At 44.8% G+C, this 6185-nt stretch overlaps 5 non-coding genes across 5 annotated transcripts; 2 read left to right on the top strand and 3 right to left on the bottom strand.

Moving 5' to 3' along the window:
• The first annotated feature begins 980 nt into the window (after positions 1-980).
• On the top strand, positions 981-1053 carry trnar-ucg (transfer RNA arginine (anticodon UCG)). The gene has a single exon. It is a non-coding gene; the product is annotated as a tRNA-Arg (tRNA).
• Positions 1054-2613: 1560 nt separating this feature from the next.
• Positions 2614-2695, bottom strand: trnas-uga (transfer RNA serine (anticodon UGA)). The gene has a single exon. It is a non-coding gene; the product is annotated as a tRNA-Ser (tRNA).
• A 1530-nt stretch (positions 2696-4225) lies between these two features.
• Positions 4226-4299, bottom strand: trnan-guu (transfer RNA asparagine (anticodon GUU)). The gene has a single exon. It is a non-coding gene; the product is annotated as a tRNA-Asn (tRNA).
• An 880-nt stretch (positions 4300-5179) lies between these two features.
• On the bottom strand, positions 5180-5251 carry trnag-ucc (transfer RNA glycine (anticodon UCC)). Its single transcript has one exon. It is a non-coding gene; the product is annotated as a tRNA-Gly (tRNA).
• Positions 5252-5904: 653 nt separating this feature from the next.
• Positions 5905-6046, top strand: LOC148632544 (U4 spliceosomal RNA). The gene has a single exon (XR_015934359.1). It is a non-coding gene; the product is annotated as a U4 spliceosomal RNA (small nuclear RNA).
• Positions 6047-6185: the final 139 nt, after the last annotated feature.

Below are 6185 nucleotides of genomic sequence, written 5' to 3' on the forward strand. Positions count from 1 at the left end.
GGAAATGAATTCTTGCATTAAACTGAACCAAGCTGTACATGTTTGTCTGAAATGATACATTCGGCACAACAAGACACGGAGAGAGGCACCGCTGGTAATCAGACCCAGGATCGCCTGCTTACTAGGCGGGCACTTTAAGCCACTAGGGAACAGCGCCAGCGGAGCACCGCGCTTTTACAGACACTTGGACACATCTGCGTTCGGTGTGCACTTAACCTGCTCTCTGAGCCCGTTGCCTCCGTCCCATTTAATAGCAGAACTGACGCCAAGAGAAATGATAAGAAATGGCATTTATCGGGCACTTTTCATGTCCAAGCTGTGCATTCTTTGGCGACACCATTTTTTCTTTTGTTTAATTTCTATACTTATTGATAGAATAAAAACGATATGTCATGTACTGTAAGGGAAATGTCTCTTTTTTTTAATGGGGAAAGCTAGCACCAGCAAATGTTGTGTTTAGAAGAAGTGATTTAACATGACACGTGACCTAATTTACCGGAGCAAAAGTTCACCCAGCAAGACCTGCTTTACTTCTACAGGAGAGAAGTACTGTAGAGTCTGCAAGATGTTCAGCTGGGTAGCTACGTCAGCATGCCTCGGCTGCAAAGGAACAAGCAATAGGTTTATTGCATGCTGAAAAGAGAAGAACGGAAACAGCGTTTCGACTGTGAGGTCTTCTCACACCTGTAAAAGGCTCCATGGTTTTCTTTCTTCTCTTTTCAACATGGAATACACCTATTGTCTGCAAGATGTGACAATTTCATGGTGTTTTGGAAGAAAACCTTTTTTCTTTGAATTCAAAATCAATCGGAATTTCAGCACGACACATCAACACTTTTTCTGTTTTAAGGAGATGATATTTTAAACCTGATAAAAATAGTAGGAAACACAAGTTTCTTGCTGTGAAAATTTAGATGGGGAAGTGTACTACTAGTAGCAGTGTAGAGCTCTCTGTGGTGGAGTGCAAGCGCATGTTCTATGGGCCAGTGGCGTAATGGATAACGCGTTTGACTTCGGATCAGAAGATTGTGGGTTCGAGTCCTGCCTGGCTCGTGAGGCTTTTAAACCTCTAAGGTTCCTCGGTAACAGGTTGCCGTCATGTATATGAACTATAGAAAAGCATTTGCCACAACCCGTAAATTAGCACGCAAGTGCGGGCTAGTGAACACAGAACTGTATGGAGATCATTTCCAGCTCCGAGCTCAATTGCAATGAAAAAACATGCAGAACAGAACTGGAGAGCAGCTGAATTTGTGCTCGGTAGGGTGGGGAGGACTCAGCATTGCTATTGTTCTAATTGGCATGAACTGCAGGGGATCTGAATCAGAACATGTCAGTTAGTTCGATCATTGCGTCAATATGTAGGCCACGTTAATACAGAATTATTACTTTGTCTGTCTCGTCTTTGTATATAGCTGAATGTCCCTGACAATTTCATGTTAGTTTTTAAGAACGACATTGATGCTAATATATACATATATAGCATATAAGGAACACGTAAAAGTTTAGTCCATGCTGAAAAGATAAGAAAACCGCCACAACGTTTCATCTTGGAATAAATCTTTACTTGTTGTTTTGCAGCCTACCCATTCTGACCTAACTCCTCCCTTGAAATTCCCTAACAGATAAGGGTACGTAACAGCTCATGCGATGCTCAGTTGCAATTTGTCCCAAAACAAACAAGAACAGCAGCTGAGGGTTTGAGTTTGAACATGCACTGTATTAAAGCAGCTTTTATTTCCATTGATAAATGCTAGATATTCCTACAGAGATTCTCCAGGTGAGTAAGCGATTCCTGTTTCTGTTTCTATTTCTGTTTCATATATAAATATATACAGTATATATATATGTTACATGTGTCTCTGCAATAGTACAAATGTGTTATACACTATCAGGGGCTGCTTTTTTGTGCACCTCATCTACAACAAGGGTTTTTTTTTCATTTATGTTTGTGGACCTTCACCATTTGAGGAAGTGAGTTAGATAAGAAAGTTACAGGTATGGTGAGCAATGACTGACAAAGGCACGTACTGCGTATTCCTTACAGAAGTGTAAGCAATTTGTTCTAAAAAACACCGGCTAAAGTCCAACATCGTTAGCAATCTTATTACTTAAACAGAATTAACATCAATAAACTGTAAGGTGCTGGTACATGCGAGTAGATTTGATCTTCTATTAAACAAAAATGCAATTACAGCTCTAAAAAGGTCAACCTAGACTTCTGTAACAGATCTGTTCAGGTCATCGCTGTTCCTCTGACCTTGTGAGTCTTTGGAATTTTAAAAGTGTATTTTGCTTGCCTTTCATGTGGTCTGTGTACAAGTCACTGTGGCGTATGCGGTCCTACACAGCCTTGCTATAGACGTGACGAGCCTCCGCTATGTTGCAATGGAGAACAGGTTCAGTACGGAGCTGCCGAGACAATTCAGCTGGAAAGCTCGTTGCAGAAAAGCATCGGTATCTGTGTCCAGCGGCAAAGCGTCCTTCGTGGGTGCTGAAGAATCGATTTCACAGGCTGCGGGTCCAGGCGATTTAGAGTGTTAAAGGTCCCAGCGAAAACGAAACGGCGCTGGTCCTTTTACACGCACGCACGCAACCAAATGCAAAGGACACCGTAGTCGGCAGGATTTGAACCTGCGCGGGGAGACCCCAACGGATTTCAAGTCCGTTACCTTAACCACTCGGCCACGACTACGGCGAGCGCCGCGGCCGCTGCCTTCTTGCTAAAATCGAACAGGGAGTGCGAGGCGGCGGCGGCAGCGGAGGCAACTTTTTTCAAGTTCGCTCTCCGTTTAAGAAACCTTTTACGCCATACGTGCAAGCACACACACACACACCTCAGAGGACTTAAGGGTGGCTTCAAGTTGGAATGATAAAGTCTCCCCGTTCGGACATGAAAACAGAACGTTCTTAGACAGAAAGCAATCAACAACGGAGACATGTGGACGACGATTTTAGTCACTGCACTTTGAATAGCATTTTTGCTCCAGTTACAGGAGATGCACCAATGGCCCTTGACCTACGCTCTTACCAATGCCTTGAACATTCAAACGAAACAGCCCTCAAGTCCTGCGGTTTAATATAACGCTGTTACGTGTCGAGGCAGTATTTGACTCTGTCCTACCGTTGAGACACGGGGCGTATATGGAAACGAACACATGCTACGGATCGTCTCTAATCGGTCCCTACAGTTGGAAGGCTCCTTGAAGCGTGCACCCCCATCATTCATCTTTGCGCATCTGTGAAAGGTAGACTCTTGAGCAATGTTTGAGCCAGCTCTAAGGCAACTAGTGCTATTGGACAGAGACCTCTGGAAGATCCTAAGAGTCTCTTAACACCACTTCCAGCAGCAAGCTTAATTGTTCGCTGGAGGTCTCCCACCCAGGTACTGACCAGGCAAAGAATCACCACTACATTGAATGAGGAAGTTAATCCTGAAATCCAATTACATATCTCAAGGTAAGACAAATCCATAAGAACATGTCTTAGTATTACTTCGTTTACATTAGTATGGCACTGAGATGGTGCTCCTCTTTAAGCTGTGGTTTAGTTTTGCATTCATCTAGACCAGTTATTTATGGGGGTGGGTGGGTCTTTCACAGAGGCTCAGGACAAATCCCCCGCCTGAAAGTCTAATGTGTGCGTTCAGACAGTCACAGGTCAAGAGCCAGGCAGGAGGACAATGGACAGAAGAGCCAACGAACTAAAAATGAAAGAACAAATATGAAAAAGCCACCATCTTTTTCTTTTTGACATTTTCCGACTTTCATGCAAGCCAGGACAAAGTTGCTCGTAGCTACTTGTGGATTCAAATACTCTATTGAGTGCTTTGATGAGTTTTTGCAATTTGATTGTCGTCCTGTCAGCCTGTTTCTGTTTTTTTTTTTCAATCTAGGGATGGAAAGTATGAGGGAAATGATGGAGCAATCAATAACCGCTCCGGAAAAATGGCAGAAAGAAATGGTCCGTCACTAAGGACATTTGTGAAGCAGAGGAGTGACATCACCACAAAGGCGACACATTCTGCAGATGGTTTTGGTGAATAATGATTGAGGCGCGTTAAGAGAAAGGTAGCTGTGTCAGCATGCGTAGGCTGCAAAGGATCAAGCAAAGGTTTACTCCATGCTGAAAAGAGAAGAAAAGAAGCACAACGTTTCGACTGTGGAGCCTTCTGCGCCATCTTCTTTAGCGGTGATGATGTTTACATTGGAAAAACTGAGACACGCGTCCCTGGGTGGGCTTGAACCACCAACCTTTCGGTTAACAGCCGAACGCGCTAACCGATTGCGCCACAGAGACTGACAGCCGCTTGTGCTCCCTACATTTGCAGGTTTATGGTCAAAGAAAACAATCACTTGCGCTTCTTGCAGCCGGCAATCTTTTTCCACTGACAACCAAGAAATGGATTTCATCTTTCACAAGCTGTATGGATTTCTTCAAAAACAAGTTATTCCAGAAAGGAAATGAATTCTTGCATTAAAATGAACCAAGCTGTACATGTTTGTCTGAAATGAGACATTCGGCACAACAAGACACGGAGAGAGGCACCGCTGGTATTCAGACCCAGGAATGCCTGCTTACTAGGCAGGCACTTTAAGCCACTAGGGAACAGCGCCAGCAGAGCACCGCGCTTTTACAGACACTTGGACACATCTGCGTTCGGTGTGCACTTAACCTGCTCTCTGAGCCCGTTGCCTCCGTCCCATTTAACAGCAAAACTGACGCCAAGAGAAATGATGAGAAATGGAATTTATCGGACACTTTTCATGTCCAACTGCTGCAGTTTTCAGTGGGCGGGCTTTGTCAGATGGCTTGGAAAAAACGCACTGTGTTTCGGCTCGGGAAACATCATGAGCAGTGTCCTGCATGTTTTCTGTGTATAGCTGTCTTTTAATACAGAATTCATTCGAAATCATTGATTTCTCCAATTAACAAGGGTCCCTTTTTGAACCTGCCAGAAGCATTCTTTCAATGTAACAGATTCACTCCGGGGAAAGGCAGCATGACATTAAGAGTAGCTTTCAGCACCCGTATCGGACTGCGTGTATGCAGACACCGCTCAGAATCCCCTGTAAGATTCTCCTTCAATTCCGTTTTGCAGTGCTTTAGCTCTTTCAAAAGGCTTCGCTTTGCTAGTCACAATCCAAGGCTCATGACAGCATTTGGAACCAATCGCCACTGCGTTGGCTGGGAATCGAACCCAGGTCAACTGCTTGGAAGGCAGCTATGCTCACCACTATACCACCAACGCACACCCACAGGAGGCCTGCAGGACACCACCAGAGAATGCTCACGATTTCGGAAGCTGTCTCCGGGACGTGCTGATTCCACACATCCTGAATAAATCATGATATTCTTAGTTGCTGTAGCTAGACGTTCAAATGAGTTTCATGGCCAGATGGACTGTTTCCTCCAGCGGTATAGTATTGCAGTGAGACAGCACGATGCCTGCAAGACTATGTCACCCTAAACGCCACAGATTGTGTTTGTCCGTTCGTGTCAGTCGTCCTGCAGCCACGGGAAGTGGGACACAAACATGCTGCAATGCTTTCAGGACGTTAGGATTTGTTTGTGCAACATCCGAGAAGAGTACTTGTGGCTTGAATGTGAACTGTACGTGCCCACCCCCTTTCCTCTGTAGTGCATGAGTTCCTCCCGGCATGCCCTTCGTCATTGTTCTGTCATCTTGTATTTAAAGGGTTGTATTTCTGCTGCTAAAAAGAAGCAACGGTTTTCTCACAACGCCCTTTGTTCCCAACGGAGCCCTTGTCTGTCATGAAATTCTTCAAAACCTCAAGCTAGAAGAAGAAGAACACGACAAATATGAAGCGTTACCGCAACGACATGCCATGGGACGATCGATAACGATTTCCATAGGATCCCCGCGGTTGCCTGGCAACCGTCAGCTTTGCGCAGTGGCAGTATCGTAGCCTGTGAGGTTTAGCCGAGGCGTGATTATTGCTAGTTGAAAACTTTTCCCAATACCCCGCTTCCGCCGGTTTGCAATACAATCGGCGAAAGCATTTTTTGACAGTCTCGTCAGAGACTGAGCAAGGTGTTTAAAGACAGATTTGGTCATGGTGACATCATGGTAGAAAGAAACGAGCTTGTTACGTCTCAACAGAAACGCTCTTTAGCTCTTTCAGCGTTATGCAGAGAACAGCGTCTGTCGAGATCACTTTTGA

Source organism: Lepisosteus platostomus, unplaced genomic scaffold (assembly GCF_059453375.1).
Source record: "Lepisosteus platostomus isolate fLepPlt1 unplaced genomic scaffold, fLepPlt1.hap1 Scaffold_61_H1, whole genome shotgun sequence".
Lineage (NCBI taxonomy): Eukaryota > Metazoa > Chordata > Actinopteri > Semionotiformes > Lepisosteidae > Lepisosteus > Lepisosteus platostomus.